This window comes from Amblyomma americanum, chromosome 8 (assembly GCF_052857255.1).
Source record: "Amblyomma americanum isolate KBUSLIRL-KWMA chromosome 8, ASM5285725v1, whole genome shotgun sequence".
Lineage (NCBI taxonomy): Eukaryota > Metazoa > Arthropoda > Arachnida > Ixodida > Ixodidae > Amblyomma > Amblyomma americanum.
This window is the reverse complement of record NC_135504.1, coordinates 42099058-42112935: the sequence shown is the minus strand read 5'-3', so window position 1 is coordinate 42112935 and position 13878 is coordinate 42099058. Positions and strand designations below refer to the sequence as shown.

At 45.0% G+C, this 13878-nt stretch overlaps 1 pseudogene across 1 annotated transcript in view; it reads right to left on the bottom strand.

The window, feature by feature from the left end:
* LOC144101496 (uncharacterized) overlaps nucleotides 1–3530 on the bottom strand; it is a 32465-nt pseudogene extending 28935 nt beyond the window's left edge. Inside the window, exon 1 of the transcript XR_013308007.1 lies at nucleotides 2248–3530. The product of XR_013308007.1 is annotated as an uncharacterized LOC144101496 (transcript). The remainder of the gene's footprint in view (nucleotides 1–2247) is intronic.
* Between the last annotated feature and the right edge of the window lie 10348 nt (nucleotides 3531–13878).

The following is a 13878-nucleotide window of genomic DNA, read 5'->3' as shown; positions in this document are numbered from 1 at the left end:
CATTAATTTTCATGACAGAATAAACCTGGCATAGACAGACTGCTACGATAAAACCAAAACTCACGGTTATATTAATGCACCACACTGTTAACAGTTATACCAGTTCGCACATTTCCATCGTTACAAATGGAAGGGTACCTCCAAAGCGGCTGGGTGAATGCTCAAAATAAATTGCGAGAAATGTTTACCATTGTTTAAGTACTCTAAATTAGACAGCCATGAAGCACGTGTTCTGTGTTTCCCGATATATCAAGGGCTGGAGAAATTACTCATGCTACAAGAAAGGGGATGGCGGATCTATCATTACCGTCCAAATCGTACTGTCCGCCTTTTTTTTTCATAAAATGACCGGATAACTAGTCTCTGCACGACTCATACCAATAGCAAGTGGTCACTTTCACCTCACAAATTAGGTTTTCATAACTTTTTCGCGAGACTCACGTCATGTCTTCTATTGACAAAATTAAGCAGGTCATTGATAAGCGACTTCTCATTGGAGATGCATTTACTGATGTAACCTAAGTCTTGGATACAATAAACCTCCGCATTTTCCGACAAAAACTCGCATGCTTTGGAATTAATTCTTCACCTCCACTACTGATTCAAAGCTGTTTATCAGACCGATCCCACCAAATTCAAAGAAATAGTAAGCCTGTAAACGTGGCATATACTCAGTGCTCTAACTGGGCCCTTGCGTTTTATATATAATAATAATATACCTAACTCACTGAGCCTTGACTTGAATAATTTATACATGAGAGAATCTTTGAACATACCACAAGAAAAACTTCCCACAGGTCTAATGAACGTTTTGCATTGGCACACAAATTTTACGCTTTATTCGCCACAAAAATTAAGTTTATAATCATTCACCTCAAACTACTACTCTCATACTGCATCCATGTGTCTGAATGGACACAAGCTACGACTATAGTCGAATGTTTTAAGGTAATCCCCCAAGGTGGAGTGCATTTGCAATAAAGGAGAAAATTACTCAATGGCACAAACCTAAGCGCAGTCATAAGGTTACCAAAGAAAACTATACAGCTTCCATAGAAACGTCGTATTTAAAGAAAAATCCGTCCTGGCCCGAGGTTCGAACCTGGGACCACCACTCTGGACCAGGATGATTTTTTTAAATAAGTTTCTGTAGAAGCTGTATAGCTTTCCTTTGTAGTCGTATGACTGCGCTTGGATGGATTTCAATGAATGATTTGCTCCTTTATTACAAGCTACGACTTTCGAACACAGCCATCTTCCTTTCTACAGTTTGAAATCAAAATCTGACATTTTAATCAACGTGCTCAATCATTTCTAACGAAGGTCTTGCTTGGTATTTATTTTTTTTTTAAAACGCAAAATTATTTCCAATCCCATATTTTGTCGCTGAATTAAGCTCGCATTTTTATTCCTTCTTTTATTCCTTGTTCTCCATGACAAATATATATATATATATATATATATATATATATATATATATTGCCAACTGCATTCTCCCTCAAAGTCACTTTACAATGAGCTAAATACCTTGCCTTTTCGTCAATTTGTTACTTTCCAGTTGTCGTTTATCGTACGCTTATTAATAAATCCAGATTTTTCCGGAATGGCATTCTGCATTGGTGTCCTTAATAACCATAATAATGGAATATCACCTGAGCGTTGCAATTTTAATCTTTTAAACTTAGACCTGACTGCGAGAAAGTGACTTATGAATTGGCTGGCATATACTCTGGACAACAGTATTTCTTAACATCTGTCAGCATGTTCTCTACAATCACTTCAGCGTCGTATTAAACAGCATTCCATGCGTAGTTTAATGCATTTGGCTGTTCGCTTGCATTGCTAGTTAGAAAATTTCGTATTTTCCTAGTGTTACCACTTTTTGCCGAAACCTGTCTGAGCCAGCAAAGTTCTTAGCATTGAGGTCCCCTCGGCGGGCAGCTAACACTGGGTCATCGAGGTGTAAACTAATTGTCTGTCCACTGCTAATGCATGTGCATTATCAGTGGGAAGTATTATGCAGTCATTGTTCCACCCGAAGGTCAACGGCTACAGTATTTCTGAATTTTTTTCCCAAGTGCTTTGCGATCATTGATGTGTTCCGCAACCAGCGTATGCAACATGCAATGTTCGCAATTTTACATCTCATGCACTAATTCCCCGTTCTATGCGGTCTGCGGAAGCGTGTGTTATGAAAGCGAAAAGGGTGTAAGGCTCTTTCAACACTCCACGGTGCATTCCACTCACCATTTGAAGTTGTGGTTATCCTTGAGGTCGTTGTTGGTCTGGTCACTGGTTTTCTAGTCGTCGCTGGTGGGGTCATCGGTTTTCGTGTTGTTGTTGGTCTGGTCATCGGTGTTCGTGTTGTTGGACTCGTCATTGGTTTTCGGCTCGTCGTGGGTATTGGCCTGGTTGTTGGTTTTTTTGTTGTCGTTGGTCTGGTCGTCGGTCTTCGTGTGGTCGTTGGTCTAGTCGTCGGTCTTCGTGTGGTCGTTGGTCTAGTCGTCGGTTTTCGTGTTGTCGTAGGTCTAGTCGTCGGTTTTCGTGTGGTCGTTGGTCTGGTCGTCTGTCTTCGTGTTGTCGTTGGTCTAGTCGTCGGTTTTCGTGTGGTCGTCGGTCTGGTCGTCTGTCTTCGTGTTGTCGTTGGTCTGGTAGTCGGTTTTCGTGTGGTCGTTGGTCTGGTCGTCAGTTTTCGAGTTGTAGTTGGTCTAGTCGTCTGTTTCCGTGTGGTGGTTGGTCTGGTCGTCAGTTTTCTGGTGGTCGTTAGTCTGGTCGTCAGTTTTCGTGTTGTCGTTGGTCTGGTCGTCAGTTTTCGTGTTGTTGGTCTGGCCGTTGTTCTTGTGGTCGGTTTTAGTGTTGTCGTTGGTCTGGTAATTGGTTTTCTTGTTGTTGGTCTGGTCATTGGTCTCCGTGTTGTCGTTTGTCTAGTCATTGGTCTTTGTGTTGTTGGTCTGGTCATTGGTTTCCGTGTTGTCGTCGTTTGTCTAGTCGTTGGTCTTCGTGTTGTTGGTCTGGTCATTGGTTTTAGTGTTGTTGGTCTAATCGTTGGTTTGGGTGTTGCCGGTCTGATCGTTGGTTTCCGTGTTGGTCTAATCGTTGGTTTGGGTGTTGCCGGTCTGATCGTTGGTTTCCGTGATGTTGGTCTAGCCGTTAGTTTTCGTGTAGTCGTTGGCCTGGTCATCGGCCTGGTTGTTGATTTTCTAGTGGGTCCGGGCGGCGTATGTGGCGGTCGTATCGAGTGATTTGTTGGCTTCCGGTGCGTACTCCTAGCGGTATGTGAAGTACGGCCCGTCGAAGAACCAGGGCGTCTGGTTGTCTTCGGACCCGGGTAAGTTGGGCTAGCTGAGTGGGTCCTACCAGACGGTGGTGTAGCGTTCCCACTGGAACCCGGCGTCGTAAACGGCGATCCATGCCGGGGGGTTGTCCGCCGACTCGAATCAGGGGTCATAGACGAGAACCTCGAAGAGGTAGGGCCCGTATACGGCTTTTTACTCCGGGATGGGTCAGTCGTACTCGAATGTTCTCCGGTATCACTCCCATTGGTCTTGTTATGTGAGGGTGCTGCATCGGAGAATGGGGAACATGTCGGTCCTCGGGTGTAATTGCGAAAAGGGGCTCGATGACTAGCGCTTTCAACTTTCCGGAGAATTTCGTCATCGCTCCCTTCTGAACAGTTTTGCTACTCTGCGTCTTGAGGACAAGCGTTATCTAGCCTCATACCCAACAATTTTGGAGAAAAACATTTTTCAACGGGAAAGATTTTATGAGAGCAACTTTTTCTTATGTTGTAAGATTTCACTACAACAATTACATATCCGCAGATATCTCGTCGTCAAGCTCGCATTTTTTTCCTATTAACGTTTTTTGCTACCGTCAAAAGCGTTCACCATTGGTTTTCTATATAGCAGTCTAAACTGCTCGATGCGAGCGCTGGAAACGCAACAAAAGAAAGTTTTTTTTTTCTACAGATCGGAAGAATGGACCATTATCTTCAATATTTCTATATCTCTACCTTGCGATTTACCAACACTCAAAATTTTTATCCAGGTATATTGGGCATGTTAGGCACTGTCGTTTGTTGGCCATAAGTAGGAGTAATTTCTTGCGTCTACCTTTCTTCACAGTAAGGGAAGCCACGTTCTCTCGTGACGTTCTTTCAAACTTCATTCCGCTCGCTTTCACTATCCAAGGTATTATTACGGCAGTCTGTTACCAGCGCTATGTTTATACCAGGTGAGCCATGTAAACTGTAAGCTGGCTGAATGAATTTTAATAGTAATCTTTTTAACTAATGCACTTAAGCGCCTGGTTGCAATTGGTGTTTTGTTGCAAGCAGTTAGTAGTTGCCCTAGTGTTTTCGGAATTTCAAAAACGCTATGATGATCTCCGCTCTATCGCGATGATTTTCTGCTTTGCTTCCTGGCATCCGGAAAGCAGCGCGGCCGTGGTGAGCACAGAGGGATACCAGAAGCACACGTGACTCGACTGCCCAAGTGCAAGGTGACGTTGTCTCTTCAATCCGGAGCTTAAAAGGTCACGGGACACAAACAGCACAGAGTGACCTGTACTAGGGGACGTCCCTGTGTGCGCTCCTCAGGGAATCTACAGTAACCAGCGCATAAACAGAGTCCAAGAACAGGGACGATGACAGGAAGGAGGACTCTGTCCTGTCGTCCTCCGTGTTGGTGTGCTGTCTCTCACTGTAGTCATGCAATATAACCCTCTAGTCTGACAAGTGCTGCTTGAAATTCTATAAACTGAAATAGCTTCTTTAAACGGCCTGCCACGAAGGCTCTAACTGCAGATTGGAATGGAACTGTAAAGGTTCATAATTTATTTATGAGAGCTTATTAGCCACTTCTATTGTCAACACGATTCCCTTTCGTGGCGTCCGCAGCCACTAATACCCTATGGCATGTGCGGTTAAACGTCCCAAAGCTGCAAGTGGCTGCTAGACACGTTGAAGTTGAGGACTCCGGATTAACTTCGACGACCTGGTGTACTTTACGGGCTTTACGGACACGCGGTAGGCACTATATTTTCCATATATTGTAGGCCCATTTGAGACTCGTTTCCTCAGCAACTGCAAAGCTTCACTCCTTCGAGGTTCATTTATTTTACTCCTCATTCACGTTTTACGCGACAGTATCTACAGCTAGTTCGGTCGAAAGGCCGTTGTTATCCTTGTATATTGGGGGAAATATAGGGGGCAGCGTAAAAATCCACGCACAGTCATGAGCAAGAAAAATCGGGCTCTGCCGGGAATCAAACCACGGCCTCCGGCGTTCGAGACGGGGACGCTTCCACTGCGTCATGACGGCTCGACCTTTGAACATGATCAAAAGGCGCGTTTAGTGAATGCACAGGTTTCTTGGACACGTATCTTCGAGACCTTTACTGAGGCGTACATGAGTAATTGTGAGCATGTAAATTACAGATCTCAGAATTAAGCGACTACGATGCGTTTCCGGTAAATTCCCTCCGTGCTTGGCGTGTAATCGTAGCGCCATCGTCTGGCACCCACTGCAACCCCCTTTCGCCATGCACGGCGCTGGCCCTGCAGATGGCGCGCGCGTAGGCAACCTTTCTGCGCCGGAGTAGTGTCTTTCGTTTTTGAACAGGTGTGATGAAACCGCAGCCGTCTACGAGTGCTAGTGTCGAGCAGCGTCTGTGCTGTTTTCAGAGGCCTCTTAGAGACTCCGAGCGATTGGTCCAGTGGGCGAGGCGATGGCGTCCCATGGACTCCCTGGCAGTGCGGCAACACGCTGTCGCGTTCCACTCTTAAAGACGAAGCTTAAGTGTCCTCCAATTTTTTTCTTTATTTGAACTCGGCTTATGTTTTTCAGCAAAGTTTTACTCGATGTTTAGGTAGAAAAAATATGCTAAAAAAAGAACTACAGCGCAGACGTGTAAACTATTTTCTCAGCACCTATGAGCTTTCTGAAAATAGATTTAAAAGACGCATCAGTTTTCGATCTTTTCTTGTTTATCTATTAATGGCTGAAACCAAAAATAATTTAAATTTCGAAATATTTACACCCCTAACGGGATATTTTTCTCCAAATGTTACCAAAAAATCATCTAATGCCTGTGCTGCCAGTGCGCTTCACCCCATTCTTAATCTAGTTATTACTCTCTCAATCCGATTCAGCGGTCACTACCTGCTCTAAGCACATGTATTTCCTTACCACTTCTAGCACCTCGCTAACATTTTTTGAACCGCTGTTAATTCCCTTGGGAGACTGTTGAACATAACTTTGGTTTCCTGCATGATAATTTATAGGCTCGCCGTCCTACCCGGCTTGTGTAACTCATTGGTCATAGTTTGCAGTTGATCTCTTAAGTGACATAGAGTAACTTCGTAATCAATGAAGGCTCTACATAGGGGCTGGCTATATTATGCGCATTTTTCTATCACCTGATTGATAGTGTGGGCATGGTCTACTGCTGAGCATCCTTAACGAAAGCCTATCTGATCATATGGTTGATTGAAGTCTAAGGCTGTCCGGACTCTATAGCCATTACCTTCGTAAATACCTTGTGGGCAACGGACAGTAAGGTGACCGGTCTGTGATTTTCTGAGTCCTTGACGTCTCCTTTCGTATGAATTAAGATAATGTTAGCGCTCGTCCAAGCTTCTGGTACGCTCGAGGTCATAAGGCATTGCATAAAAAACAGGGTGGCTATTTTTTCAAGCACAATCTCCCCTCCGTCCTTCAATAGATCTGCTGTTAGCTAATCCTCACCAGCTGTTTCCCCCTTTACATTGCTACTAAGGCTTTCTTTACTTCCTCTTTCGTTACTGGTGGGATGACGCATTGTTGTTAGCTACTGTCTCTCTCATTAACTTCCTGATTACATTGGCTACTGATGTGTTCGGCTGATTTAACTATTTTATTCATATTGCTAATGACATTGCCATCTTTGTCTCTTCGCGCATACATCTGATTTCTTCCTATGCCTAGTTTCTTCACCGCTTTTAGGCTTTCTCTGTTTGTTTGTTTTAGAGCATGCTCGATTCTCTCGATATTAAACTTCCGTGTCTCCTGCCTTGAGCTTAATGATCAGATTTGATAGCTCTGGCAGTTGTATTCCGTATTTGGGGACAGATGCTTTTATGCTCTGGCGTTTCTCAATCAGATCTGTTGTCTCCTGACACATCTTTCGTCTCCGTAGCAAGATCACACAGCCGCAAAGTACTTCACCGATGACTGTAGAAGTGGAAGTAGAGTCCACGTCAAACTCACTGGTTTTTCCAGTATAGCCTGAATCACCCTTGCGATACGTGTACTTCGAAGTGTCTGCAAGTAAAAAGAAAAAAAAATACGGTCAACTATAAGAGCTGAGGTGAAGACAGTGACGGCAGAAGGGGGAAGGAAATTCACAGAGCGTTAATCCTTTGATAATATGAATTTCAGCAGCAGCTGGGGTGGTGCAAAAGATTTATGCGAGTCGGAGTGTTAACTCTTGGCAGTAGAGTGGCATGTGTGTTGCGTTTATGCTACTACACTCTAAACACTAACTGTATACTAACAATAAAGAATGTGGTTCCCTAGCGCACACCCGTTTAGGTGTAAAGTATGGTAGATAGATTTCTATCACTAAAAATACGGAATACTTTCGTTTAGCTACGGAAACAAATTTCCTCTTGAAAACATGCCATGTTGTGTTAGTTACGATGATTTCAACCGACGTTTCAATCAACATTTGCTTGCCTCAAGACCTCGGGTGCCGCGTTTAAAAGCCACCTCCCATTCCTAACTGCATCAAGTTACTGTGCTTTGCAGTGGGAATGTGCCTCCGTTGCCAGGAGTAAGCATTCCGTATATTCAGCGATCTAATTATACCCCGGCACTTGAACAGCATACTCTGCGCCTTAAAAAGTGTGAGCCAAAGTACAGCTTTCTTCCTTTTTACTCCGATATAGGTTTATTCGTGCTTAAAGTGTACATCATTCGTAGAGTGCACACCACGGATAAGCTCTGTGAATGCAATTCACAGAGCTGTGAAGCTGACAGCGTAAGATTAAGCGGCATACAGTAACAGCTCACGGGGCACGGAAGGGGATGGTGGCAGATGGACAGATGAGGGAAACCAGTGAGGGAGATAGAAATAAAGGAGGAAGAGACGCGATAAGGAATGGGAAATGAATATCCATTATGCAATGTAAACGCAACCACACTATCTAAGCAGCAGAATGACATAGCCTCTGAGCAGTCGCTTATTGTGGCTCTTGAACGACTGTCATGAAGAAAAGACTCAGGATAGTTAATCCTTTGTATGAATGAATATCAGACATACTTGTAGACCCCCTCACCAAGTTCCGGAAATCACTGCCAACGCTTGAGCTCAAGAACATGCAGACGGTTGGCGAGTGCCAGGACAGTGACTGTTCATCAAATTCGCGTTGTTTTCTCGGCTTTAATTTTGTCACTGTGCGCTGAAGCCTTCCGCGCATAACAGATCCTCGTCTACAAGAGGGCGCAGCTACTCAGCCCAGACTGACCAAAACTGAAGGTCGTCGCTATGAAAGACAAAAAAAAATGAAGCTGTTTGGCAGAAGTGCTCCTCGCTACAGGATCAATCGGAATAAAGCGCTGAGATACCTCTAGTTCGATTAGTATTTCTGTGGGAAAATTTAAGCTGAAAGCCGCTTTTTAACAAAAGTCATCCTGGAATTTACTGTCATCGTTTCGTTGCTCATGCTTGCAAAACTACTTTGCTTTCTTTGAACTTGAATTAGTTTTTTGTTCATTAATCCGTGCGTAAGGTTTCAGAAGAATCCATTCCTTTTGTCTATATCCATCCGTTTATTCTAGGAGGGCTAGAAAGCAGCTTTCGGCCCTGCATAACGCTTTTTTTTTGTTTTTACTAAAAACAGACCCCGTAAACCAAAGGCGAGGGCGCATGAACTAAAACTAGCTGGCAAAGGGCATCACGGGGCAAGCACCGCTGCAGTCTACCGAACAGCTAATGGGCTAAAAGATGATTATTCGGGCGACAAGTTTCATGGATGATGAAGATGCTTACCCTGGGCCTCCTCGTATTCAGCTGCAAATAGGGAACAAAGCAAAGAGAACAAATACATGCGATTAAAGTAAGAATTTCATTTTAAGCATCGGCAACATCACGAAGCGAGTCATGACCGCAGAATTTAGAGCGATCAATTAAATCGCTCTCCACATCCGTAGCGGTGTGAAAGGGACAGAACCGGGAATCAAGCCTTGAATTCAACGCTCGCTCAGATGGTGCTTCAATAAAATAGGTTCTGAACGGGGACTGCGATGCCCGGCGGAAAGCGGAGTTCGAATAAAAGGGAACGGCGCTGATGTCACTTTCGTGTAAGAGCATCGAGATAAAAAATATGGCACTAGTCGCCAAACTCTTTTTGAACACACATTCACACCCGCCGCGGTGGCTCAGTGGTTAGGGCGCTCGACTTCTGATCCGGAGTTCCCGGGTTCGAACCCGACCGCGGCGGCTGCGTTTTTATGGAGGAAAAACGCTAAGGCGCCCGTGTGCTGTGCGATGTCAGTGCATGTTAAAGATCCCCAGGTGGTCGAAATTATTCCGGAGCCCTCCACTACGGCACCTCTTTCTTCCTTTCTTTCACTCCTTCCTTTATCCCTTCCCTTACGGCGCGGTTCAGGCGTCCAACGATATATGAGACAGATACTGCGCCATTTCCTTTCCCTCCCAAAAAACAATTATTATTATTATTATAACACACATTCACGAAACGACGCCGCCCTAACTACGGCTATTGGTGACGCCGAACCAAGCCGTTAATATGGCTACACCGGAAATATGCCTGCGTCTACTAAACGCTCAGGCGGCTGCGTTTTCAACTGTCACGCAAGCCAAGGGTTTTCAGTGTACGTACACACTTGTGTTTGCTGTTAAGCCTGAGCGGCCGAGGGAGTCATGGCCGTAAGTTACGGTGCAGTTCAACTACGGCGACTTTTCGGCATAATGCCATCGCGTGCACTGTATGGCTACGCAGTGCGATGACGTCATGCGAAGAATTTAAAAGCTGGCGGTCACATAATTTTGAAAGGGTCTGCGTTGAGGCATGTACACTTCCCGTAAAATGTACACAGCCCAAGGGGTGTGCTGGCGAGGCCTTCAGTGTGCCTGTTTATGCATACTCAGCGGCCGTAATCTCTCGAATGGTAATCAGCTTCAAGTCCTCAATCCTCCCAAGCTGAGGATGTTCTGGATGTTCTAGGGAGACCCGCGAAAAAGCATAGAGGTTAACTCCTTGTGCTGTATATGTTTGACGGGGACTGTACTTGCAGGCTGATTCACTGACTTCCAAAGCATTCGGTTTCGGCGGCTGTTGGCTTGTATGCCATAACGAGCACCTCTTTCTGTTCCCATGTCTGCTGAAAAGCATCCGAGTGGTGCCTAATGTCCGCCGGAATAGAAGGCTCCGATTTAAATTTGAAATTTGAGTTGTGTCACTGCCGGTCTGGAGATGCCATTTGCCTGAAGCCAATGGGAATGCTCTGGTATGGTGACACCTCCTCCCTCTGAGTCACTGGCCGCTAGTCAATAGGTGAATTTTATGGTGGGTGAACAGCGCAACAAAGGCGGGACAAAGGCAAGACAAGCGCTGACTAGCAACTGATTACCACTTTTCGTTCTTCAATAAACTCCGTTGCTAGTCGGCACTTGTCTTGCCTTTGTCCCGTCTTTGTTGCGCTGTTCACCCACCAAGAATGCTTACCAACTCGCCCAAATTTCAGCTTTGCTCAAGGTGAATTTTATGAGCGATGATAGGTCATATAGGGCTTCTAACACTATCGCATTAATGGCTCAAGGAGAGCCGCCCAACTCCCATCTTATCCAGTCCGGCCAAGTTTTTCGCAAAAGCACCCCACAGTTTGTCCCATGACGCATTAGACGCGACAAAGGCGGCCACACATGTCGAACGCGTTCATCTTGATCCGCCATTCGTTGGCGTTAGTGTCTGTTCCACCATGCGCGTCGGGCACGTTATGGCAAGCATACCAGGCGCATTTCTATCACTTCTGGACTGACGGCTTTTTCTACGTCATAAGTCACCGGGGCCACCGACCAATGGCAGGGGACTAAATGACAAGGTAACGAAATGAATTATTAGAAAATTTGTAATTTTCATTTCGCCTCTACTGACATGTTGGCGCCGTGGTCGGGATCCAACTTGCAATTCCAGGTACAGTAGTCTAATTGCGCAGTCACTGAACTTGTCATGATTAAGTCCTTACTTCTCGCACAGCGATACGGTGACGAGTTCAGCTTGATGACGGGGATCTCGCTATAGTGTTTCGTCATTGACACAAGCTTCATTACTAAAGCGGAATAGCGTGCTTTCTACTCGTAAGGATATTGCTGTTATGATTTGCTTTAATTGCTGTTAAGACCCTACGCGGTGAAAAAGGCAAGATGCTTATCGAGCACTTGTGTTTGTCTTTCTTCTCTCGTCCATGTGTTTTCTGCGCTGCATATTTTACTCTTCTATGCTTATCGATGTTTATTAAGGCGAAAGCCTTTACTGGGTCATCGTTGTCCGTCCGTCCGTCCGCGAAATTTGTCACACTATGACGTCATCAATGGCATAAGAGCTATAACTCATATACCGTTAGCAATTACTAATCAATGGCTGATTAACAATTGGTTAATTATGCGTTAATTCGAAATTCGTCAAACAAATAAAACAGAAAAGTTAAATCAAGAAATAAATGAATTAGAAAGATACAATAAAATATAACAAAAAGAAAAATGACAAAAATTAAACAAAATTAAGACAACAAAAATTGGCGGTGGTTAGGCCCTGGCTAAACCTGGCGTGACATGATAGCCACGTGGCTGGTCACGTGGCGAACCACGTGATCAGCCACGGCGCCGCGCCTCCGGCAGCTGCTCCGCACCATGTGACCAACCACGTGGCGGCGCAGCCACGAGGTGGCGGCGCCGCCACGCTGAAGGCTCGAAATGCTACCGTAGTAATGTAGCTATCGCTACAAAAAGATTGCACTGCCTACAGGCGCCGTGGAAAAAACCAGAGTTCTAGAAAGTTCCATGCTTTCGCATTCCTGCACGCAAGCAGCCTTAAGTGCACTCAGAATTTTTTTGGTGTCTTTTTTATAGAGTTACTTTTTGCATCTGTCGGACAATATATGAGGCGATTTTTTTAACGTTTATGAATTTTTATTTGAAAAAATTGGAGGTGGTTTAGCTCTGGTTAAACCTGGAGTGACGCGATAGCTACAGCTGGCCGAGTGGAACTTGCTCAGTTGAATTCCAAAGTCAGTCTTTCGCCGCTCCGTTTCGCTGGGCGTTCCTTCTTCATCTTCGTCCCACTTGACACGACGCATGCGCAGAGATGTTGCAGCTCGGTTTCGCCGGCGCACCGCGCCACCGACAGAAGCAGCTACTCCGCACCACGTGGCTGGTCACGTGGCCACCACGTGGCCGGTCACGTGGCGAACCACGTGGCGGTGGTGCCGCCGCCACGCCGTGGCTGCGCCGCCACGGCCACGTGCCACCGCCACGCTGAAGGCTCGAAATGCTACCGTAATGTAGCTATCGCTACAAAACTGGGAAATGTCTGTTCCGATCGATTGTACAGCAAGGCGGACATTATGTGCGTGATAGAGATGGGTAATTAACGAGTAACTAAAGAGCTATTTTTCTTTTAGGGGGAAAGTTTATGTCACGAAATTAAAGGCCGTCATCATCGATGTTGAGCCTAGGTTCAAATTCAGTCTATCTGCAATGTTGTTTGATATGCCGAACGTCAAAAACACGCATTTGAAAGCCCGTTGAGCAAGCTTCCCCGTGTTGTACAATTATAAAATGGTGTCGCTGGCATTTCGAATGCAGCAAATACAGACGCTGTTTGTGTGTTTTATGACGTAGAGGCCGATAACATGATTTCTGCAACGGCGATACGCGCAGCGATACAATTTTGTAAACGTGCAACGCGGGAAAGTGAACTCAACGAACTTATTTAGAAACACAATGGAGGTGAAGAAAACTTAAAAAAGTGGGGTCATCTTCGATGTTGGCGGCATTCAGTTTCGCAGTACCATCTTGCCCCGTACTATAAAAAATAAAAATTGACAAATCAATTTTAGTTCAATATTAGTCCAGTTATAGAGCTCTATCTTGTGCATTATGACCGCCTTTCTGTAGAAAGCGCCCGCAGAAAACACACCTACGTATCTCTCGCAGTTCTTAATCTAAAAATTCTGTAAATGCTAAAAAAATCTCCCCGAATGCTCAGAGTGGCAGAAAGCACTTACTGACGTAGATGTTGGAGATAAGAAGGAGGAGGATAATCATGATGATGAACAGGACGCATATTGTGCAGCATATGATGGGGACGACTTCGTCCGGGTAACTGTCTTCATTCGGCTTGTCACCCATCCTGCATGGGTTGACGTCAGTTGAAATTCACTAGTCAGCGAATAAAGGCGCCAGATAATAGATGACTTAACGTTTAAATAAAGGGCAGCCCTAAAACGAGTCTTTTACATTACACGACGCCTGCGACTAGCCCCTCCTCCAATGAAACTGTTAGCTTAAAACACTGGTTAAATCCGATCTTCAACGTGCTAACATCTTTTGTTCCCTAATACTAATCGAAATGTAACTAAGCTCGAAGCTGTCCAAAGGAATACAAACACTGAAAACGATAGTGTTAAACTCGCGCGGCTATAGCTCATGTACCAACTAATTCATCGCCACTTAATACTATGCACTGCAAAATATATTTCATTCTCGGAAGCAAGACCAACACGTCATAAACATTCCCATACTCTTGACGGGTACCGTTTCCATAGGGACTACTTAAAACATTTATTTTTCGCGTCACCAATTATAGAATGCAAC